The sequence below is a fragment of the Symphalangus syndactylus genome, chromosome X (assembly GCF_028878055.3).
Source record: "Symphalangus syndactylus isolate Jambi chromosome X, NHGRI_mSymSyn1-v2.1_pri, whole genome shotgun sequence".
NCBI classification, from domain to species: Eukaryota; Metazoa; Chordata; class Mammalia; order Primates; family Hylobatidae; genus Symphalangus; species Symphalangus syndactylus.
This window is the reverse complement of record NC_072447.2, coordinates 100,128,586-100,154,635: the sequence shown is the minus strand read 5'-3', so window position 1 is coordinate 100,154,635 and position 26,050 is coordinate 100,128,586.

Here is a 26,050-nt window from a genome sequence, read left to right as displayed (position 1 = left end):
CTAGGATACAGGACAGAATTGCAGATAATTCTGACTCTTTCCAGCATAGCTAGGAGGCGTGGATAACTCCACATGTCCCCAGGCCCAACCTAGAAACTAATGGTTCCAAAGCAGATAAATTGAACAATTTTCAAAAGTTAAAGAAGCAGTTTATGACATTAAATCATTTAGCAAATTTATTCTCTGACTTAATTTAGACCAAATGTCTATATTTTGAAGACATTTTTATTTTACCAATAATCTTTAAAACTTTATTTACAAAAAAATTACTAAAGTCACATAAACTAAACAGCATTAGAGTTTCTTTCTGTCAAAATATTTAAGTGCTTCCATTTTCTTTAAGCTGATTAATTAGAGCTTTTTTATCTAAATATCACACACAAAAAACACTTGTAAATACACAGACAGAAAAAGATCTAGCAGCTGTAAATTTTTCTTTCCTATTTTATGAACCTGATCACAACTTACACAGATGCTATATGACATGCTCGGACTTTCTAACTTGTCTTATATTTCCCTCTTTCCTAAATAATTAGTCATTCTACTTTAGGACAATAATTTACAGTACAAGATCCTTTATAATATAAAATTTCTTCCTTACCATAAGTATATCTTCATATCTGTAACTTTCTTTACGTCTCTCTTCATTACTAATTTCTGATGCCCATAAAATACAAAAAGATCAGGTAATCTAATGCAAAACAGAGCAGAGCCTCAGATTTTGAGAAGGACCTGTCTGCTTGCAGTTCCTGGGGTTCCATGATAAAAACAGAGGTTTCTCCCAAAATGAGTTTGTTTCATTGGGAAAAGTCTTCTCTGTTTTTCCCAAGGAATTCCAGGCTATCAGAAATTACCTTAGGATCTCCTCTTTGGGCATGAAGAATGGCAAGAAGACAGACTTGGGAAATACTCCAGTCAACTGAGAAGAAAAATGAATAAATAATTTTTTTTTCAAAAAATTTTTTTTTCAAGGAGAGAAAAAGCATAAAGGCCTTTTAAATATATACATAACTTGGGCATCCACTTTTACTTAAGCTGATTTTAACACAGAGCTACTATTTATTTAAAAACTCTTATTACCAGACTCTAGCCAGGACAGACAGTCAATATTTCTGGATTTTGAATTTTACCACAGGTAATCTCCCATGTGAAATTAAAGTCTTAACTACGTTTATAACTTAACCATGGATGCATAAGGTGTCTCAAAGAGATGGTAAGCAGTTTTTTGTTTTGCTTTGTGTTTTAGAAGATTTAGAATCTCCCCAAAAGCAGTTCAGAGACAGGAAAATTCAAGACAGGAAATCAGAAGCTGTCCATAGGGGAGAAAGAATCAATTACTGGCAAATAGTTATGCAAATAATAAAGCAGAAATGACTCATTCCCTTAGCTAGGAATTGAACCCAGGACACATTGTGAAAGAACAGAGCTTTAGCTATTGAGCTAAAGCACAGAGTAGCTACTGTTGCTCTTCCTAGAAGGGGTCTAGAACAGTCATTTTTGAGCTTGCAAATGACTTAACTGCGCAAGAGAATTCTTAAGGCCAGACATGACACTATCATGTGTCGTTTCAGACTGGCTGCCTGACATGAATCCCAGAATTCATGTTCTCTGGATGGTGGAGGCCATGAGAAGTTACCCCCACATGGTCCCAAAGTCAAGCTTTTTAGGATCTAAAACAAGATGAGAGGAATATCTCATCTGGTATTGTTTTTGGGGACATGCAGCAAAGTTTATAAGTGATCAGTCAGACAGGCTGGCTTGAAGAACAGGCTTATAGGAGTCTGAAGCCCATGTTCTATTCTGTGATACCCCTCTCTCCATGACACAGAAAGACAAATTGATAGCACAAAGTACACCAGATTTGCTACAGCCTAAGACTAGTCTCACAAATCCTTTTTTTCTATTAACCAAACCCTTGTAGAGGAGACAGTGATGTTTACTGTTCACACACACACACACACACACACACACACACACACACACAGAGGGCTTGGGGCAGAAACCTGGATGGTAAGAAATCCTTGTCCTTTTTGCTGGCATTTCTGAGTTCCCCTTTTTCTGCAGCTTCCAGAAGAATGGGGCAGCTTTTGATGACCCTGCTCACTGTGCCATAGCTGTGGGGGCCAAGCCACATTATAAAAGAAAAGTATCATTTTCTGTTTTATGGAGCCATAGACAAAAACCTCTCAATTTTTCAAGATGCTGCCTGAAGGGGTACATGGGGAACCAAATTAACATTTCCCATCCAAGCCAAAGCAAAATACACAAAACAAACACTAGTCACCTCATTTAGCACCAATATCAATCTGGCAAAGCTCAAAGTTTCTCCTGCTGGTCTCTGTGATCTTTCATCTACTCCAGGTGGGAAGGGATGACCTCTGACCAGGAGCTCAGTGGGTGGTCTCCGGGTAAGATAAAGAGCAAACAGTCACCTTAAGTCAGCCGTCTTGAGCTTCTGCTAACAATTCCTTTAAGGCTCACTGAATGTGACCACCCTTAAGGAGGGTTCTCAGGTTTAGGCCTGCTGGACTTCCATCAGCAATTCCTTCCAAGATCCCTTCTACATGTACAAATGCACATACAACAAAGACAAGGTTGACAGAAGGCCTTTCAAACCATGAGCCCTACCCAAGAATTCCAAGAGTATTCCTTACAAACTAACCTCCTATTTAAGGAGAGTCGACTGAGACCCCTGAAGGACCTGAACCGAGACCCTGAAGAATCCAAACTGAGACCTCTGAAGGAACCAAACCAAGACCATAAGGGAGCCACATAAATCAGGAGAAGGAAGTGTTAGTAGTGGCTAGAATAACCACCAGACCAATTTAAAGACATCTTTCCAGGAACTATTTCTCTATTGCAATTAAATCCATGAATCATGGTTCAGCAGTGCCCCACTGGTGTAGCCAGTGCCAGAGTCAGCCCCTAATCCAAGAGAACTAGGCAGCCACTTGGGCTGGCTTCTGGATATGTCACCAGAGGGGGTCTATTGAGCAATAGGAAGGTAGCCACAAGGGTGGTCCCAGATGAGCCCCCACATTTGTAACTGCCTAATTGGTTCACCTTGTTCACTGCCTAAACAGAGCCAGTTTATCAATACAGAGAAATTGCAATGCAGAAAGAGTAATTCACGCAGAGCTGGGTGTATGGGAGACTGAAGTTTTATTATTACTCAAATCACTTTCCCCAAGAATTCGGGGATGATACTTTTTAAGGATAATTTGGTGGGTTGGGGGCAAGTGAGTCAGGAGTTCTGATTGGTTGGGTCTGAAATGAAATCATAGAGAGTTGAAGCTGTCCTCGTGTGCTGGGTCAGTTTCTGGGTGGGGGGCAAAAAATCAGATGAGCCAGTTTATCAGTCTGGGTGGTGCCAGCTGATCCATTGAGTGGAGTCTGCAAAATCTCTCAAGCACTGATCTTAGGTTTTTCGATAGTGACGTCATCCCCAGGAACAATTTGGAGAGGCTTAGAATCTTGCATAATTTCTAATCTTGTGGATAATTTATTAGTCCTCCAAAGGCTGTCTAGTTCCCAGGCAGAAAAGAGTTTTGTTTTGGGAAAGGCCTGCTATCATCTTTCTTTCAAAGTGAAACTATAAACTAACATCCTCCCAAAGTTAGTTCAGCCTACACACAGGAATGAAGAAGGACAGCTTGGAGGTTAAAAGCAAGATCGAGTAAGTTAGGTCAGATCTCTTTCACTGTAATAATTTTCTCAGTTATGATTTTTTGCAAGGGCAGTTTCATTAGTACTATGGTACAATTATCACGTTAGAAACCAAAGTCTGTACATTACTTTTAATTAAACTCCATAGGCTTATTTATTTAGGTTTCACTAGTTTTTTTAGTCTTTTTCTGTTAAATTTATTTGATATGTCTTCTTAGCCTTCTCTGGGCTATGACAGTTTCTCAGACTTTCCTTGTTTTTGATGACCTTGAAAGTTTTGAGGAATACTGATCAGGTATTTTGTGGAACATCCCTCAATTTGTTTTCTCTTTATAATGTTTTTGTCAGGGTTAGACTGGGGTTTGGGGTTCGTGGGAGGAAAACAACATAGATGAAGTGCCATTCTCATCACACATCAGAGCAAGGGGACATGTAATCAGCGTGACTTTTTACTGATGATAACCTTGTTCACCTGGTCAAGTTAGTAGTTGCCAGGTTTCTCAAATGTAAAGTTATTTTTTCTCTCATTCCATATTCTACTCTTTCATGGGTTAGTTATGTTAAAGTATGTTCACGATGAAATGGTTCTAAAATGACATATTATTTCATCCTCCTTTTCTTCTAATAAAATATTTTTCTTATCTAGCCAAAAATATTTAACCATTTACTCATTACGTTTTGTGTATGTAGTTCAATATTGCTTCTCTCTTTATTTTAAAAGGTCAAATAGAATTCTGACCTTATTAATCCTCAGCATGAATGTTTTTACGTCATTTGATTGTTTCTATTCATGATATAGCAAGTTATGGTTATAAACTTACTCATTCTTTTTTTTTTTTCCTTGTCAGGGTTTATTTCATTGGCTAACATTCATTCTCGACCTAGACAAAAACAATTAAATGATTATGACTTGCTTTTCCATCATCAACTCATTTTTTTTGTATGAATAACCAAAAAAAATTTCTTCAACACTTTTTTTTTTAAGAAGAAGCTATAAATAAATAAAGCTTTAAACGATCCTGGGTTCAAGTTAAACAGTTCCAGTTCCCCGAAAAGTTCACAGCCTTGTTTTGTGGGCAGTTCTGCTGTTCCTGGCTTCCCCCTCCAGGAGGGGACGTTTGCAGTTCTGGGGGTCCTGGTGACTAAGCTGTTAGCTCCACTGCCTGCCTGCTTCCGTCCTCGTAGCCCTGGGAGAGCCCCGGGTGGACAGAGTCCTTACAATTTAGGAGATGCTGCTGGCAAAGGAACCATTGACCCAAAGCAGGTGGACTGAATGGGAAGTGCCAGGCTGGACACTCGGGGGCTGAGGGCACTGCCAGCTGGCACCACCTCTGGACACCTCAGCCCGGTGCTTCTTTAAAGTCACTATTCCTGCACTTTGTATTTGGGCTATGATTCCTGGGTCTATCACATACTCTTTGGGCCTAAAGAAGGCATTGAATGATAATACTGTTGCTGCTCCTGTTGTATAACATAGGACTCAAAGATGATCCCCAGTAGAATATCGGGTCTCTCGTCTGTATAACTCCTTCTTCCAGGTGGCTGAGTAGGATTATCTAAATCAAGCCCCTTTTCCTGGCATCTCCACCATGGCCCAAGCACCTAGATGTACTTCTCTGAGTTAATGTTAGGGCAGTGAGTTGACTTAACAATATAAATAGTGTAGAGGCCAAGGGGGACCCTATGAAGGTCCCCTGAAAAATCAACTTGCAAAAGACAGATTAATAGGAAAAAAGACATACAAATGTACGTAACGTGTATACACAGGAGCGTTCAGAATGAAGACCATCTGATACAGGGGAAATTGTCCATTTTTATGCTCAGGTTCAACAAAGTATAAACCAGTCACGTAGAAATGTGATTGGACAAAAAGGGTGTGATCTACTGGTAAAAGTTGGAGTAGGGAAACCCAGCAATGCCTGACTATCTAGATTCTTCTTGACCTCTCAGAGCATGGATTCCTTTCTTCATGTGAAGGCAGGACCCTGTCTGGAATAGGGCCTTATGACTTACAGTCAAACAAGGTAGGTCAGATTTTTCTTAATGACCAGTTTTTACATGAAAAGGTAGAAGGAAAGCTAGAGTAATATTTTTATGTTTTATGTCTGGCTTTGGGAAAAAAGAGTTCTGGTTTCTATGATCTGCCTGAGGAAAGAGTCTAATTTCTATGGCTAGCCTCAGGGTACAATAGGACTGAGAAACAGAAAGTCAGAAGGTCAGAGAAAAAAACTTTTGCTTATGAGGCCTTCATTTTAGGGTATTGTTTTCTGAGCCCCAACAATATCAATAATCCCTTTACTGCTGGTGCCTGCATTATTGTGCTCATTCCAAGGCATATATGCAGGGGCTTTTCAATGCATTATCATAAAAATGCAAGCCCACCAGGATTGCTAAATTCTTCCTTAACATACCAAATAAATCTTTCAAATTATTGAATATAGTGTACAATATTTAAGTGTTTTCTCTGCTTTTCTCGGGTTTTACGCTAATCTTGGAATCACTCAGATTTTCAAACTTCAAGACTTCACTCAGATTGCCAGTTTATTGATTCAGGGGCTGGCTAATGAGACCTTTATTTTAACCATTAAATACCTTTGTAAGTCGGTTGTTCTTGCCTTTGTTTCGCAAGGCTAGAGCTCAGTTATTGCTGCTTGGCCTGTTAAAGTAAGGGGTAGGTAGCAGGAGACTACATTATTAAGAATAGTTGTCACAGAACAGATAGGTGATGAAGCAAAGACCCACTAGTGACTGCTCCTGAAATCAGTTTTGCTTTTTTAAAAAAATGGGGGTCGATGTGCAACTCAGGTATTTTCAGGGCATCAGCAATAGCTTTGACTTGAATGTGTTTCTCCTTTTTAAAACTCTGTTCTGATGCAAGAAATCGATATTGTAGTTTTGGTGAAAAAATCCTTTTTGACAAAAGATCCAAGATTGATTACCCAGATCAATACCATTTTTAAGAACAATTCATCAAGATCGTATTTAAAGAGAGACCATAATGCATTTAAACTGTTAATAATACAAACCATTCCCCCTCCTCTCTTCCCTGCGGATTATCTATTTTTCCCCCAATGGAGCAGTAGATTTCATAGTAGAGGATAATGCCACACAATTTCCTAGGGGTTAAAGTAGGATAAAAATTCTTCCAAGTTGTTGTTACTCTCCTCTCCCCTGTTTACCTTACAGCTCTATGTTGTTCCTAGTTTTAAATGAACTCTATTGTTCTCACAATACTAGAAGTTCTGGAATCTTACATTTTCTTGATCTTATTAAAACTGAGAACACACATCCCGGAAGAAAATGAAGACAGAGAAATCTGGAGATTTGTTGCAATCAGGCTCTTATACTTTTCAATCAGTAGCCTCTCTAGGGGTAGGTGTGATTGCCTTGGTAATTCAGGCAAAAGCATATTTTTGGCCTGAATAACTTTGGTAATTGTGACTGTTGATCCAGTTTAGTGGAGGATGAAAACTGTCCTTGTATGTCAGTGTGTAGTTCTAATCATCATAACAATGAGAAGCAGTGACTAGCCATTACTGAAGCTCAAAATTATTTAAGGCAGTACATTTCCCCCAACATCTTTCAGAACTAAATAATCATTCATCTGCCCAGAATACAAAGCTAACTTGAAAACCCAGAGAAAAGAGTAGTCTTCCAGACCTTTTCTGGGGGGGCATTCTTGCTGAAAATATGAGGAAAGTGAAAAAAAGAAAATGGACAATCTGGGCCAAATATAAGGTCTGTAACAGCTATCAATTAGTAGCTTTAAAATGGTTTCTAACTCTTGTGTGGGTGAATTTGAGATTGCCATTGGCTTGAAGAGGATCCACAGTAATCCCATGGTGTTTGTCTTGGAATTCAAGTGTCATTTTCAAAGGTCTTTCTATGTGGTCTATCTCAGTGTGTCTTTCTTTAGATTTTGTTATTTGCAGTGCCCAAGGCGGCCAAGAGGTACTCTATGAAAACTAAAGATTGATGTAACTCTGGCCAAGTTAAATTGCATGCTGATTTAGGATAACAAAAGACCAAAAATATAACTGATGTATTACGTTTTATTAGCAAGAGATTCATTACAAAAGAGTTTATGAATTGTAGGAAGAAGTATTGTGTAAGTTTTTTTTTTTTTTTTTTTTTTTTTTTTTGAGACAGGGTCTCACTCTGTCGCCCAGGCTGGAGTGCAGTGGCGCGATCTTGACTTACTGCTGCCTCGACTTCCCTGGGCTCGAGTGACCCTCCCACCTCAGCCTCCCAAGTAGTTGGAATTACAGGTGCACATCATCATGCCTGACTAATTTACTTATTTATTTTTTATTTGTAGAGATGAGGTTTTGCCATGTTGCCCAGACTGGTCTCAAACTCCTGAGCTCAAGCAATCCACCTGCCTCAGCCTCCCAAAGTGCTGGGTTTACAGGCACGAGCCACCACACTCGGTCTTGTGTAAGTAATTTTAACAGGCATCAGGGAAATTGAGGTTGAGGTAACTTATGGAGCATTTTGGATTGGTATAGTACTGTTTCAAATAATACTTAGTTAATTTGGAAAGTTTTACATGTTTCCTTGTTTAGAGTTACTTAGAAGTGAGTAGAAAAAGACTTTTTTGGAATGCATGATAGATTTACCAATGACAATTCTGCTTTCCATGGGTGGTAAAACCACTCTACTTTGCTTTTCCTGTAATGATCTTCAGTGAGAAAAAAAGTAAATTGCTCAGTCCTTTAATAATTTTTTTCTAGGGCTTTCTGTTATTTATGAATAAGATTACAAGTGGCTCTCTTGTGTCTTATGCCTCAATGCAATGCACTAAAGCACAAGGGAAAGTGGGTCTTAGGTGGCCTTTGGAATGACACTGTTTCAGGAAGGTCATCCATTCTTACTTTCAGCTGATCTCTTGTATTCTTGTGCGTTTACTGTTGACTCAGGATGATAAAGTTTGTCCTTTGAGAATTCAATATTCCTTTTCAGAGTGTTTTGTTTTTCTTAAAAGGAATTGTAAGCTGTTCCCCATAAGCATTTAAAAAAATGGAAAATGCCGTGTGTGAGTAAACTTATGTTGTCCTGTAACTCTTCCTATTTCATTTACCTGTAGCATTTTGGGATCTAAAAGGTTTTGATATTTATATGGTTTTTGACTCTTAATGGAACTAAGGGACAAATAGCTTTCTAGAATCTAGGATATTGTTTCTCAACTTTTTTTTTCCAAAACGTCTGCAACTTTCTTCTTCTCACTGTCATAGAACACGCCCATTCCATCCTCTCCAATTACTTTTTCATATTCTTGAGAAAGAAACACATGTTGCTTATTTTAGAAATGACTAGATTCTTACTAAAGCTATATAACTTTTGAGAAAACAAAAGAACTTTTATCTAATGAATGCAAGTTCTTTTAATTATCAGGCCCAGAGAGACATTAAAATGAGACCACAATCATGTCCTACTCCCTCCTTTAAGCTAATGTATTCCTCTCTTGAAACTGTTGGCTATTGCCACTAGTAGCTATAAATTTAACTTAATGACGCCACACCTAACACTATAACCCACACCCTATAACTTAACAATTTATAGCCAATCACTAATCAATGTTCTTTCTGTAAACCAGTGAGAATTCCTGACAACTTTGTCATAGCCCACTTCCTGTCCCTCATGTTTGCCTTTAAAAATCCACTTTTAACTGCCGTTAATCAGGGTGTATATTCAGAGCGAGTTGAATTTATGCTTCCAGGTTGTAATCCTCAAGCTTGGCTCTAACACTCTACTTATATTAATTTTACCCAGCTTCTTCCTTTTAGGTTGACATATCTGGCATAGTTGGCAGGATTCAGAGTGATTCCCCCACCTACCTTGTGTTTCTCTCTGAAAGAAGCACTTGGTACCAGCATGATCAGTATATCTATCTTCAGAAGTTCCACTGGATGTTTCGTGTTTGGGTGGATTCTCCTAAGTTTGGAACTCCTACTTTATCATTAAAGGTCTAGACTTTATTTGAGTTGTTTTTCAAAACTTCTCTTTCATTTAAGAGTGGGGGCTTCAGTCTCTGTCTTTGGACAGGAGATTTGGTAAAGAGCTCTAGAGAGAACTGCCTTTTTTCTGCTTCTCAAGATGGGATTTGGATCAACGTTTTTCTGCTACTGTCTCATAGCAGAGGTGTGGGCCAAAGAATTGGCAGTTAGGCACCAGTGGTCTTGTTTTATATGGAGTGGTTTTTTAAAAATTGCAGGTGCCTTTCTATTTTTGAAATCTGGTCTTGATTTTTCATTTGTGACCAACTTCTATTAGTTAAACCCAGCTGGTTTATGTACAACACTTATGGGGTATCCTCTTATAGATATCTAGGAAAGTGGACCCACCTAATTGGGGATGGTCATAAACAAAAATGACAAAAAGAAAATGGGGATCTTTTGAAATACCTAAAATAATTTATTTGCATGCACAATTGGAAAAAGCTGGTTTTAGAACCAGACATGTTAAATAGGATAATTACTTCCAATGGCAACCGAAAAGTTTCTAAAAGAAATTCTGAGAAAATTGCCTTCATTCAGGAGGTAAACAAAATATATCTATCATCACCACCTGAGGAAATTCCCTAGGTCTTTGACTCCCCTCCCTGATACTCCTGTTGTGGCAGTCCCAGAGTCTCTATGATTCCCTTCTGTTTCTGGGGGCTGCCTGATTCTTGAAACATTTTTTGCTTAACTAAAAAGACCACACAGGTCTGGTGATTCCCAGGCATGGTGGCTGATTCCTGTAATCCCAGCACTTTGGGAGGCTGAAGTGGGCAGATTGCTTGAGCCAGGAGTTCAAGAGCAGCCTAGGCAACTATAAACCCTATATCTACAAAAGAAATAGAAAAATTAGCCAGGCGTGGTAGTGCATGCCTGTAGTCCCAGCTACTCGGGAGGCTAAGGTGGAAGGATTGCTTGAACACAGGAGGTCGAGGCTGCAGTGAGGGGTATCCAAAAGATACAGTTGGTGCCTAGCTGACAATTGTGTAGTGCAATAAAACAGGTAATTAAGAGATTAATAGTCTTTGAAAGAGGGAAATGAATAAAACTAAAGCCACAACATTATAAAAATGCAGATTCAACAAATTTTTCCTAAATCAGACCTAATGACTGACCCTGATGTTGAAATGCTAACATGGAGGGAATTAGCTAAGCAACATTCCAGCTGAGATCAGATCTGAACCTAGTTAAATTCCTATAAAAGCTCAAATTGCCTGCTTTGGATGTCCTGAAAGATTGATTTTAAAAAGTAAGCAAGAAAAGCACTCCACCTTGTTATCTAGTTTCTAGGATTTGATGCTTTCATTGCCATGGCCTGAGTTCAATTCCTGGTAAGAGAACTGTTTACTTTTGGTTTGATATTTGTGTGACTTCACTTTTTAGGATATTGCTTTGCCACTTGGGACGGTACCTTTGATTAAAAAAAATCAGAAACTAGAAATATCAGCTGTTCATCCTCCCTAAAATCTGATAATAAGAGATTTGAAGGAACTTTGTAAAGAGCTATATAGTCAGAAGTTGGCTTAATTAAAAGCTAATATTTGAGATACACATATATCTTGAATATTATCTCTCTATATATATCTCGTATATATATTTCATATAAGCACATTAATATATGCTTAAGTACCAAATGAGATACACACACACACACACGCACACACACAGCCTATATAAGCTTACATATATATAAGGTCTTTCTGTTTTTTCTCTTTGGGTCCTGTTTTGAAGATTTTTTTTTTTCCAGTGCAGTAAAATCCTTTTAAAATTATGTGCTTGGTTCCTCTGTTAACTTCCTTTCTTACTTTCTTAAAAATTGTTCTGGAAGTGGCTGGTGAGATGGCCAAATAGGAATAGTTCCAGTCTGCACCTCCCAGCGAGATCAACACTGAAGGTGGGTGATTTCTGCATTTCCAACTGAGGCACCTGGCTCATCTCATTACCTGGCTCATCTCATTGGGACTGGTTATACAGTGGGTGCAGGCCACAGAGGGCAAGCTGAAGCAGGATGGGGTATCATCTCACCTGGGAAGCACAAGGGGTAGGGTGACTCCCTCCCTTAGCCAAGGGAAGCCCTGAGGGACTGTGCCATAAGGAATGGTACATTCCAGTCCAGATACTATGCTTTTCCCACAGTCTTCATGACCCACAGACTAGGAGATTCCCTCAAGTGCCTACACCACCAGGGCCATGGGTTGCAAGCACACTAGGTGGCTGTTTGGGCAGACACCGAGCTAGCTGCAGTTGTTTTTTTGTTGTTTTTTTTTTTTTTTTTCATAACACATTGGCACCTGGAACACCAGTGAGACAGGACCGTTCACTCCCCTGGAAAGGGGGCTGAAGTCAGGCAGCCCAGTGGTCTAGCTCAGCAGATCCCACCCCCATGGAGCCCTGTAAGCTAAGATCCACTGGCTTGAAATCCTCGCTGCCAGCACAGCAGTCTGAAGTCAACCTGGGACACTCAATCTTGGTGAGGGGAGGGATGACTGCCATTACTGAGGCTTGAGTAGGCGGTTTTCCCCTCACAGTGTAAACAAAGCCACCAAGAAGTTCGAACTGAGTGGAGCCCACCACAGCGCAGCAAAGCCGCTGTAGCCAGACTTCCTCTCTAGATTCCTCCTCTCTAGGCAGGGTATCTCTGAAAGAAAGGCAGCAGCACCCGTCAGGGGCTTATAGATAAAACTCCCATCTCCCTGAGACAGACCACCTGGGGGAAGAGGCGGCTGTGGGTATAGCTTCAGCAGATTTAAATGTTCCTGCCTGCCGGTCCTAAAGAGAGCAGCAGATCTCCCAGCACAGTGCTCAAGCTCTGCTAAGGGACACACTGCCCCCGTGCCCAAGGGGGTCCCTGATCCCTGTACCTCCTGACTGGGAGACACTTCCTAGCAGGGGTTGACAGACACCTCATACAAGAGAGCTCCAGCTGGCATCTGGCAGGTGTCCATCGGGGACGAAGCTTCCAGAGGAAGGAACAGGCAGCAATCTTTGCTGTTCTGCAGCCTCTGCTGGTGATTCCCAGGCAAAAAGGGTCTGGAGTGGACCTCCAGCAAACTCCAGCAGACCTGCAGCAGAGGGGCCTGACTGTTAGAAGGAAAACTAACAAACAGAAAGGAATAGCATCAATATCAACAAAAAGGATGTCCACACAGAACCCCCAATCTGAAGGTCACCAACATCAAATACCAAAGGTAGATAAATTCATGAAGATGAGGAAAACACAGCGCAAAAGGGCTGAAAATTCCCAAAACCAGAATGCCTCATTTCCTCCAAAGGATCACAACTCCTCGCCAGCAAGGGAACAAAACTGGATGGAGAATGAGTTTGACAAATTGACAAAAGTAGACTTCAGAAGGTGGGCAATAACAAACTCCTCCGAGCTAAAGGAGCATGTCCTAACCCAATGCAAGGAAGCTAAGAACCTTAAAAAAACATTAGAGGAATTGCTAACTAGAATAACCAGTTTAGAGAAGAACATAAATGAGCATACAGAGCTGAAAAACAGAGCATGATAACTTCGTGAAGCATGCACAAGTATGAATAGCCAAATCGATCAAGTGGAAGAAAGGATATCAGAGATTGAAGATCAACTTCATGAAGTAAAGTGTGAAGACGAGAGAAAAAAGAATGAAAAGGAATGAACAAAGCCTCCAAGAATATGAGACTATGTGAAAAGACCAAACCTACATTTGATTGGTGCACCTGAAAGTGACGGGGAGAATGGAACCAAGTTGGAAACCACTTTTCAAGATATTATTCAGGAGAACTTCCCCAGCCTAGCAAGACAGGCCAACATTCAAATTCAGGAACTACAGAGAACACCACAAAGATACTCCTTGAGAAGCGCAACCCCAAAACACATAATTGTCAGATTCACCAAGGTTGAAATGAAGGAAAAAATGTTAAGGGCAGCCAGAGAGATAGGTTGGGTTACCCACAAAGAGAAGCCCATCAGACTAACAGTGGAACTCTCTGCAGAAACCCTACAAGCCAGAAAAGAGTGGGGGCCAAAATTCAGCATTCTTAAAGAAAAGAATTTTCAACCCAGAATTTCATATCCAGCCAAACTAAACTTCATAACCAAAGGAGAAATAAAATCCTTTACATACAAGCAAATGTTGAGAGATTTTGTCACCACCAGGCCTGCCTTATAAGAGCTCCTGAAGAAAGCACTAAATATGGAAAAGAAAAACTGGTACTAGCCACTGCAAGAACATACCAAATTGTAAAGACCATCGATACTATGAAGAAACTGCATAAACGAATGGGCGAAATAGCCAGCTAGAATCATAAAGCCAGGATCAAATTCACACATAACGATACTAACCTTAAATGTAAACAGGCTAAGTGCCCCAGTTAAAAGACATAGACTGGCAAATTGGATAAAGATTCAAGACCCATTGGTGTGCTGTATTCTGGAGACTCATCTCACGTGCAAAGAAACACATAGGCTCAAAATAAAGAGATGGAGGAAGATTTACCACGCAAATGGAAAGGAAAAAAAAAGCAGGAGTTGCAATCCTAGTCTCTGATAAAATAGACTTTAAACCAATAAAGATCAAAAAAGACAAAGAAGGGCATTACATAATGGTAAAGGAATCAATGCAACAAGAAGAGCTAACTATACTAAATATATATGCACCCAACACAGGAGCACCCAAATTCAGAAAGCAAGTCCTTAGAGACCTACAAAGAGACTTAGACTCCCACACAATAATAATAGGAGACTTTAACACCCCACTGTCAACATTAGACAGATCAATGAGACAGAAAGTTAACAAGGATATTCAGGACTTGAACTCACCTCTGGACAAAGAGGACCTAATAGACATCTACAGAACTCTCCACCCCAAATCAAAAGAATATACATTCTTCTCAGCACCACATCACACTTATTCTAAAATTGACCACATAATTGGAAGTAAAATACTCCTCAGCCAAAGAAAAAGAATGAAAATCATAACAAACAATCTCTCAGACCACAGTGCAATCAAATTAGAACTCAAGAGTAAGAAACTTACTCAAAACCACACAACTACATAGAAACTGAACAACCTGCTCCTGAATGACTACTGGGTAAATAAATAAATTAAGGTAGAAATAAATTAGTTGTTTTAAACCAACGAGAACAAAGACACAATGTACCAGAATCTCTGAGACACAGATAAAGCAGTGTTTAGAGGGAAATTTATAGCACTAAATGCCCACAGGAGAAAGTGGGAAACATCTAAAATCGACACCCTAACATCAAAATTAAAAGATCTAAAATCCACACCCTAACATCACAATTAAAAAAGCTAGAGAAGAAGGAGCAAACAAATTCAAAAGCTAGCAGAAAACAAGAAATAACTAAGATCAGAGCAGAACTGAAGGAGATAGAGACATGAAAAAAAAATAAAAAAAATAAACAAATCCAGGAGCTAGTTTTTTGAAAAGATTAACAAAATAGATAGACCACGAGCCAGAAGAATAAAGAAGAAAGAGAAAAGAATCAAATAGACACAGTAAAAATGATAAAGGGGAGATCACCACTGATATTACAGAAATACAAATTACCATCAGAGAATACCATAAACACCTCTATGCAAATAAACTAGAAAATCTAGAAGAAATGGATATATTCCTAGACACATACACCCTCCAAAGACTAAATCAGGAAGAAGTCAAATACCTGAATAGACCAATAATAAGTTCTGAAATTGAGGCAGTAATGAATAGCCTACCAACCAGAAAAAACCCAGGACCAGATGGATTCACAGCCAAATTCTACCAGAGGTACAAAGAAGAGCTGGTACCATTCCTTCTGAAACTCTTCCAAACAATAGAAAAAGAGAGACTTCTCCCTAACTCATTTTATGAGGCCAGCATCATCCCGATACCAAAACCTGGCAGTGACACAACAAAAAGAGAAAATTTCAGGCCAATATTCCTGATGAACATCGATGTGAAAATCCTCAATAAAATACTGCCAAACAGAATCCAGCAGCACATCAAAAAGCTTTTGCACCATGATCAAGTCAGCTTCATCCCTTTGATGCAAGGCTGGTTCAACATATGCAAATCAATAAACGTAATCCATCATATAAACAGAACCAATAACAAAAAACACATGATTATCTCAATAGATGCAGAAAATGCCTTTGATAAATTTCAACAGCACTTTATGCTAAAAACTCTCAATAAACTACACACTGATTGAATGTATCTCAAAATAATAATAGCTATTTATGACAAACCCATAGCAAATATCATACTGAAGGGGCAAAAGCTGGAAGCACTCCCTTTGAAAACTGGCACAAGACAAGGATGTCATCTCTCACAACTGCTGTTCAAAGTTCTGGCCAGGGTAATCAGGCAAGAGAAATAAATAAAATGTATTCAAATAGGAAAAGAGGAAGTCAAATTGTCTCTGTTTGCAGATGACATGACTGTATATTTAGAAAACCCCATCGTCTCAGCCCAAAATCTCCTTAAGCTTATAAGCAACTTCAGCAAGGTCTCAGGATACAAAATCAATGTGCAAAAATCACAAGCATTCCTATACACCAATAATAGACAAAGAGCGAAATCATGAGTGAAATCTCATTCACAACTGCTACAAAGAGAATAAAATACCTATGAATACAACTTATAAGGCAGGTGAAGGGCCACTTCAAGGAGAACTACAAACCACTCTCAAGGAAATAAGAGAGGACACAAACAAATGGAAAAACATTCCATGCTCACGGATAGGAAGAATCAATTTCGTGAAAATGGCCATAGTGCCCAAAATAATTAACAGATTCAGTGCTATCTCCATTAAGCTACCATTGACTTTCTTCACAGAATTAGAAAAAACTACTTTAAATTTCATATGGAACCAAAAAAGAGCCCATATAGCCAAAGACAATCCTAAGCAAAAAAAAGAAAGCTGGAGGCATCACGCTACCTGACTTCAAAATATACTACAAGGCTACAGTCACCAAAACAGCATGGTACTGGTATCAAAACAGATATATAGACCAATAGAACGGAACAGAGGAACAGAGGCCTCAGAAATAATGCCACACATCTATAACCATCTGATCTTTGACAAACCTAACAAAAACAAGAAATGGGGAAAGGATTCCCTATTTAATAAATGGTGTTGGGAAAACTGGCTAGCCATATGCAGACAACTAAAACTGGACCCCTTTCTTACATGTATAAATTGACTTGAGATGGATTAAATACTTACATGTTAGACCTAAAACCATAAAAACCCTAGAAGAAAACCTAGGCAATACCATTCAGGACATAGGCATGGGCAAGGACTTCATGTCTAAAACACCAAAAGCAATGGCAACAAAAGCCAAAATTGACAAATGGGATCTAATTAAACTAAAGAGCTTCTGCACAGCAAAAGAAACTACCATCAGAGTGAACAGGCAACCTACAGAATGGGAGAAAATTTTTGCAACCTACTCATCTGACAAAGGGCTAATATCCAGAATCTACAATGAACTCAAACAAATTTACAATAAAAAAACAAACGACCCCATCAAAAAGTGGGCGAAGGATATGAACAGACACTTCTCAAAAGAAGACATTTATGCAGCCAAAAAACACATGAAAAAATGCTCATCATCACTGGCCATCAGAGAAATGCGAATCAAAACCACAATGAGATACCATCTCACACCAGTTAGAATGGCGATCATTAAAAAGTCAGGAAACAACAGATGCTGGAGAGGATGTGGAGAAATAGGAACACTTTTACACTGTTGGTGGGACTGTAAACTAGTTCAACCATTGTGGAAGTCAGTGTGGCGATTCCTCAGGGATCTAGAACTAGAAATACCATTTGACCCAGCCAGCCCATTACTGGGTATATACCCAAAGGATTATAAATCATGCTGCTATAAAGACACATGCACACGTATGTTTATTGCGACACTATTCACAATAGCAAAGACTTGGAACCAACCCAAATGTCCAACAATGATAGACTGGATTAAGAAAATGTGGCACATATACACATGGAATACTATGCAGCCGTTAAAAAAGATTAGTTCATGTCCTTTGTAGGGACATGGATGAAGCTAGAAACCATCATTCTCAGCAAACTATCACAAGGACAAAAAACTAAACACCGCATGTTCTCACTCATAGGTGGGAATTGAACAATGAGAACACATGGACACAGGAAGGGGAACATCACACTCCGGGGACTGTTGTGGGGTGGTGGGAGGAGGGAGGGACAGCATTAGGAGATATACCTAATGCTAAATGACAAGTTAATGGGTGCAGCACACCAACATGGCACATGTATACATATGTAACAAACCTGCACATTGTGCACATGTACCTAAAACTTAAAATATAATCATAATAATAATAATAAAAACAGTTGATTCTGTAGTACTTTTGGTACTTGCTTAATTTATCTGTGAGTTAAAGCTGTTAGGCTGACTGCTAGGATTCTCCAAAGCCTTACCTACAACTTACCATGATATTTTCTTAATTCTAAGTGTTTAGATTCTGAGACCTAAACAAGTGACTACAGTGAGGCCTCAGGACAATACTCAGGGCCCATCATTCCTAGCCCACCTGTGTTTCTTGGCCATGCTGGGAGGGATTAGATCCTCCAGGCATTGTCTTCACAGCTCTGTCCTTTGTCCTGGACCCTGCATCTAGTACCTAATTAAAATTGCCCACTTCCTACGTTTTTCACTAAATATAAGGGTTACTAAGAGTTAACGTTAGTATATGTGATTAAAACTACTAGATATAAAATAATTCTATATGCAAAGTGTATAAGGAAAGTAGGATATGTTTCTGGTAAGAAAGCTTATAAGACAGACGAGAGTTCACCCCACCCACAAAAACTTTTTAGGGGGGAATCTAGGTTGCATTGAGTTAGCCCTTTTACAATCTATTTTCTTGTCATCCAATTTGTGCTGTTTCACTTGGAGCACCTTTTCAACAGTGTCACTATCTTTGAAAAGTACAAATCCAAACCCCCTGAATAGCCCAGTGTCTGAGAAGGTTTTAATCGTGAAGTGTAAGATCTTTCCAAATTGAGACAAGTATTCGAGAAGAGCTGGCTTAACGAAATTATGGGATAGTCCCCCAGTGAACATCTTCCTGGTATCCTGCTGAGTTTTGCTGGCTGCATTTCTGAACCCTTCAGGAAATTGTTCTGTTTCATCGAGTTTTCTTACAGAAAAGACGATGGCAGCCATAGAATCAAAGCAGGTGTTGGCAGTGTTGGTGAATAGCTTGGCTAAAGTTCAAATGACAGAGGTGGAACATGGAAATTGGTGGGGGAGGTGACAAAACAGGGACGTGGTGACATAGGAATAAGGCAGTGAGTGGTTTAAATGCATGCAGAACGTGTGTAATAATGCATTGCTATGTTAAGTGCAGTTTCACTTTTGTTCTGGTTTTAGAAAAAAAGTATACAGCTTATTATAACTGTCTCCATTTTCAAGTTATTTGTATATCATAATTAAATAAATTTTATCTTCAGAAGGCCACAGCGATAGGGAAGTAGAACCTAGAGATCTTACTTACAAAAATTTGATAAACATAATTGCAGTTAGTTTTTGACCTATAAGGTCACAGATTACATTCTCATTTTTAAAGATATGTTATTTAAAAACATCTTAGACATTCAAAATTATAAAAGATGCTGCTTAGATAACAAGGACCTGAATAACAGGTTGATTAACTTTATAGAACTGACATGTACCAGCAAAAATAGAAACTGGCAGCCAATTGTTTGGGAGTATACAAAAGGAGATTTCCTGATTGAGCATTATTATTTTTTCTGTCAATAACAAAAGGTCTCATTTAGGGAGAAATTTTATGCCAATTACTGGTAATCAATTACTTTATTAAAAATAAAATGAGAGGGGCCTGCTTTCACTTAGTAAACCTCAATGTTACATTTACATTTTTCAGGGAGAGTTTTCTTTTTCCTCAGATACAGAATAGCTATTTTTTAAATGTGAAATTAATTTTTAATTTTCCTATTGGCTTATTCTCTCTTTCTGTATCTTCCTTTATGTCCCTATCTCTGCAGTTATTGCTATGTTAAACAGTAGTAAATTATGTATTTTAATGCTGAAACACATTGGATCAATGATTTAATGCAACTTTTGAACTGATGCCTGGTATGTTATATTTAAATATGTTGGTCCCTAGAAGTTTGCAGTTTAATTGCTGTAAAATCTGTTTGGATAACATACTAGTGAGTATTCCTTCACTATAAAATATATACGTTACATTACCAGGTAGTAATCTAGTCTCATGGATTATCCAAGAGCATTCTGAAATTAAGCTTTTCACTAATGCCAATATCAGTGCTATGGTCTGAATGTTGCTGTCTCCTCAAAATTCATAAGTTGAACCTAATACCCAATATGATAATATTAACAGATGGGGCCTTTAGGAGGTAATTAGGTTGTGAGGGCTCTGCTATCGTGAATGGGATTAGTGCCCTTAGAAAAGAGGCTTCAGAGAGCTGCCACATCCCTCCCATCATGTGAGAACACAACAAGAATGTGCTGTCTGTGAGGAACAGGCCCTTACCAGACACCACATCTGCTGGTCGTGTGATCTTGAACTTTTCAGCATCCAGAACTGTGAGCAATAAATTTATGTTTTTTTGTAAATGGCTCAGTGTGTTGTTTAGTAATTACCTATTAAGGACTAGGACAGTGAGGATGGCATGCATCTAGTAAGATGCAAAATTACAGTTAAAATTTCTCTATTACATCATAATAATGACTTAGCTCATCACCCAATAAAAGCCATCAGCCTGTCCCTCTAAATTATTTTCCTGCAATTCCTCTTATATTCTAGAATGCTGAAATTCCATTTCATTAACAGAGATCTAACTAGAATTATTCATAAACATAATGTAACATAAAGGAAGATGGAATTAGAACATGTGGACTTGACAAAGCTTTGAAATTCTTTGGTCACATACTTCTCTCCAAAGGGAGATATTAGGGAATTGTCTAGGGAATATAGACACTTCTTTTCATGTTTCTCTTTGGTGTTCCCCCTGGTTTATCTTCTATAAAACTGTACCCACTGCTTAAATAAACTAAACACAATGTGCTGTTCAATGACCCTGAACTCATCAGGAAAATATCCATAAGAATAAAAACTAGGCCATTTTCATTGACTAAAAAAAAAAAAAAAAACAATTTGGGATATCACATGGAATGAAAATCAGTTAAGAGACCTAAAGTACACTTCATAGCATCATCTTTTCCTGCATATGTGGCTTATTTTTTTATAAGAAACTGAAATTGTAGATAAATCCTGAGTATATTGATGAAAGACAAATAGTTAACATTCTCTTTATCTAATGATAAGGTGTGGGGATCATTTGATGGTGCAGATACATTAATGAACAAATAAATATTAATTGATCCACATTACTGGTGTCTTTATTAAATTGATGCTTTGAGTGAAGAAGTACCGTAATACAAATATGTTAGAATTGAAGACTAATTTGAGACATTATACTCAGAGATTCACAATTACCAAGAAATCCTTTTAGGAAGTTTTATTAGACTTTCAGGAGATCATCTATAGTTCCAGGGAAGAGTTGGGTCAGCAGACATGGCTGCTTGGGAGGCTATGAAATGTGTGTTATTTCCAGAATGACTTTTTATATGTGAATAGAAAGCCACACCCTGACACGCCCCAAGGCAAGATCTCTTTGGAATTGGTGGATAGGCCATAAAAGCAAAGCAATGTAGTGCAAATACCACTGAACTGGGAACTGAAAAACTTGGTTTCTAATGGGGGACCCTGCATGAATTATTTAATTTTCAGTCGTCTTCTTTCTTTATTTGTAAAGAGGTCCTAGGGATGAGAAATGTATGTTGAAAATAGTTGACCTCTTTCCAGAAATATAAGTCCATTATTCAAAACAAAACTGGTGGTATTTCTGATATTGAAAAATAAATGAAACTATCCAGAGCCACTGTGTAGAGCAGTACTGACTATACACTGTAAAACTAAAAGGAAATACATTTACATTGACTAATGGGAATTGTTGTGGCTACTCTGCATAAGTGGCGTGGATTTCTCCACACTCAGAATGTCATTTTGATGGCAAGACTGATGACACAACATGTACACACACACACACACACACACACACACCAAGAAGGCATGAAAAGGTTTATTACTAGATAGCAAAGCTTTCAAGGAATAGCAAGATGGCTCCCAAGTTGGTCTGAAAATGCCTTGATAGATTAGGGAAAAGAAATGGCTTGGGGTGTTTATGTGGCTAGGGCCAGGGTTAGGATTCTTGCACACAGGCTGGAGTCTGTGTGGTTTAACTTCTGTTGACATCAAAAAGGAGGGATCACCCGAGCCTTCTTATCAGTTTGCCAAGATATGGGGCAGAATGGGAAGGTGAAGTGTTGGAACTTGAAATCTGTCAGCAGTGAAACCTCAAAAATGAAGTCAACCCCTACATTACAGACATGGATGTTGCTCCCCAATGTCATGCAAGTTGGCAGTCCTGAATTTATTAAAAAAAACTTAAATTTTTATGGTATTTTTATTAATATATAATAATTGTATATATTTATTTATGGGGTACATATGCTATTTTGATACATGTATATAATGTGTTATGATCAAATCAAGATAATTAGGATATCCATCACAACTATTTATCATTTATTTGTGTTGGAAACTTTCCTGATATTCTATTTTAAAATATACAATAACTTATTGTTGTATACTATTTTTTATTTCATGAAATATTTCTGCCCATATGTGGACTCCACAGTCTCATCTCCTGATTTCATGGATGATGGTACTGAGACTTTGAGAGGTAAGTTTTTAATCTATAATCATAGCTGGTAATCCAAAAGTATTAGGGTACTGCTGAAAATTTCTCAGTTGAGGAATTACTATGTTTGAGTCTGCAATTATTCTATTGTACAGCAGAAAGAAAAGAACATATAACCCCACATTTGGAGCTCGGCAATATGTTTTCATAGTTGTGCAGTTTATTCCACAGACTATTACTAAGACTCTATTGAATTCAAAGCATTTTGTTAGGTCCTGAGGAAATACAGAGAGTCACAAAAACTGGCATTAGACTTCTAGGAGATTACCGTAGAACACATTGTTTGAATAATCACCCAGTGATAAATTCACTTAGTGTAGGATGCAAATGTAGATAATGCAAGCCCACAGAAAACACTCTCTTATGTTAATTTACCATAAAATTAGTTAAAATCTTTGTTTATTTGCTTTCAGAGATTCCACTTTAATTCTTTAGACTGTATTGATTATAATAGCTATGCCCACAGCAAATAAGCAACCTAAATATTCTGAAGTTCAAGTAAGACAGAGACAATGAATTATTAGAAATTGTGTTTTATATTAGAAATTATAATGTGGTATCAGGTATAGTACATTCTAAACTCATATATGCTTCAAAAGAAAAATATTAACTAATAGACAATTTAAAATATTTTCTGCATTTTTATCATAAATGTTAATTCATATTGCTGTATGACATTTTGATGACAACTGAAGTACATTAAAACTGTATTTTTATCATTGTCATTTTATTGTATTTATACATTTTTTCTTGTCACCACCAAAATAAAATTTTGGGCCAAAGTTAAAATGATTTTAGTAACTTAATTTGAATTTGCTTGACATTAGAAAATTAATATACTATTATTGCTGTGATACTAACAATTTTCACTATAATAGACAATAGAGGAATTATTTGATTATAAAAATTGAAACAAATATTGATCCTTCTGTCTATCTAGTTTAGTCAATAAATATCTCTTAGAGTATATATGTAGTATACCAATCCTTTTAGTAATTTAGTGTATGTGAAAGTTAAAAGTTTACACCAAAATGGGACAAGACTAAATTGTAGCTATTCATAAGGAAAGTTTCTAAAATAAAATTATGATTTCCAGTTTCAGGGAGAAACTTTCATTCTTAAAAGCTGAAATAGTCAAGCACAGAAAATAAAGCATATATACATGTCTTCAGGAACAATAGCAAGATAGCACTGTATTTTATCACATCTAGGATGCCATCAATTATAAGATGCACTATATTTTTGCATCAAGAAAGAAAAAATCTATTAAACTCTGACATACCATCAATTTTAAGGGATGTGCTGATTTCAGAGACACTAAAATGTAAAAAAAAATCAATAAAATATGGCATCTCCTAAAATATTGGGACATCTTGCAACATTCATGTGAAAGATATCTATACTCAATCCTGTCCGAGATTTGGTGATTAAGGCACCAAATGGATCTTCTTATTAAAATCAGTATCTCCTGTAAGTTAGTCACGTTTGTAGCAATGTTTCAAATGAATTTTTTGGCATGAGCAACAGAGATTCATAATACAGCTTCACTGTGTATGTTAAAAATCTTGCTTTTCCCCCTATTATCTAGTGTTTATTTTTATACAATTAATTCTGCATGGATTGCTTGAATTTACCTTAGCTACTTGATTTGGAATTATCTTTCCTATATTTTCTGCACAAAATGACAGCACATGCTTATTATCTCTCCTAGGCCTTAAAAGTACAGGGAGGATCAAGATGCAAGCAGGTTATGGCAAAAACTCACTCAAAATGAAGTATCATCTATAGGTTAAGATTGAGGTCTGAAAGGAAGTAAACATGATGGAAAGTAATATGAAAAGCTGAATCCTCCATTCTCTATAAAATCCTCAGACTGAATTCTAAAGCTATAGTACTCACAAAGTTACCCTTGAATGATCACCAAGGAATATGGCCTCAGAAATACCATAAAACAACAGGGTAGAAATGACCTTTTCCCTAGCCCAAGACCACTAGGTGCCAATCTATAAGTAACTGATCAGGTTTTTAAAAGAATAATTTGATAACTAATTTTTAGGTATCAAAATTCACAGTACAATTTATACTTTTTCTAGAGGTAAGTATTGAATCTGCTTGGCCCTAGAGAAGACTTAATTCATAAAGATAATTAGTCAGGAATAATTGCCTCAAAAATATACTTCAGAGGAAAATGTGACAGTGTCCAAACCTTTAGTGCAAAATATATGGCATTTTCCATGGTTATCTTGTCATTTCACAAAAATGTATTTTATGTGACTTTTATAATGAAAAAATGATAAGAATAACCCACTCAAATATTAGTCCTCTTTCCTATTAGATGTGCTAGGTATTTTCTCTTTGTTATGGTGGTCCACACTCTATAATATCAGTGCCATTTTTATGTCTTTTCAAGTGAATCCACTTGTTGAATTAAAGAGATGTTACGGAAAATAAATTTTGAAAGGAGTAGATCTAGTAGTTGGAGTAGGAAATGAGCTGGAATTAAAACCAGCAGAGACTAGTAGACATTGAGAAATAAGTAAGAGAAGAAAGAACATGAAAACAAGGTAATTAACAAAAACTTCTCTTTTCAACAATATAGGAATGCTTCTCTGCTGTTCAATTACTGAGGTTACAGGTACAGAATTTGTTGCCTTTTGAGGACATAAAACATGATATTGTGACCAGGAAACAATCATCCCTTAGTGACCTTTATTTCTTTAGAGTTTTATCAAAATTGTAACTTCTATTTCTGTTGTCCCTAAAGCAACACAAAATCCCTTGTTTTGTTAAAGACATCTAAGTTGGGGATGTTTTGTTCTTTGGAATTCAATTACTGCTGTGTTCTTCTTTTTAATAAAACATGCCAAAGTTAAAAAACAGCATGGCCACAGGAGAAGCATTAGAGAAAGCTGCACAGCTGAAAGTAAATTAAAAAAAATATATATGAGCACAACAGGATGCTAATATTGCAGTACCTGTTTCTGTACTCTGTGCTATGCCTTCAGGTCAGGGCCGATCTCTTTTTTAGCCTGGTAGTTACCCCTATTTAAATTGTGAAATGAGTCTCCTGTGATGCTACCTAGAAATACCATCACCCTTCACTTACTCTTGTAGAAACCATGTATTTTTTCCTCCCGAAATGCCACGTTTGCTGTTTTTGTTGTTGTTGTTATTGTTGTTTCCCGTAGGCCACGGATTAGCATTCTATCATTTGCCTGATCAAAGGGGAAAGGGAAATGTGTGCGTGTGTATGTGTGTGTGTTTGTGCATGTGTGTATACTGAGGAAGGGGGTAGTTCTTGAGCAACCATTAAAAATACTCAGAATTAACTATGTCAGATGGGTGATCAATAACTATATCAAAAAAATAACAAACTGGTTAATTTTTTACTCCTGCCTTTGCACAGCTTTTTTAAAAAATCCATCCACTGAAGCATTTATCCTTTGAGTTACAAATAATCCAATTACACTCTTTAAGTTATCTTAAAATGTACAATTAAGTTATTATTGATTGTAGTCACCCTATTGTGCTATCAAATAAT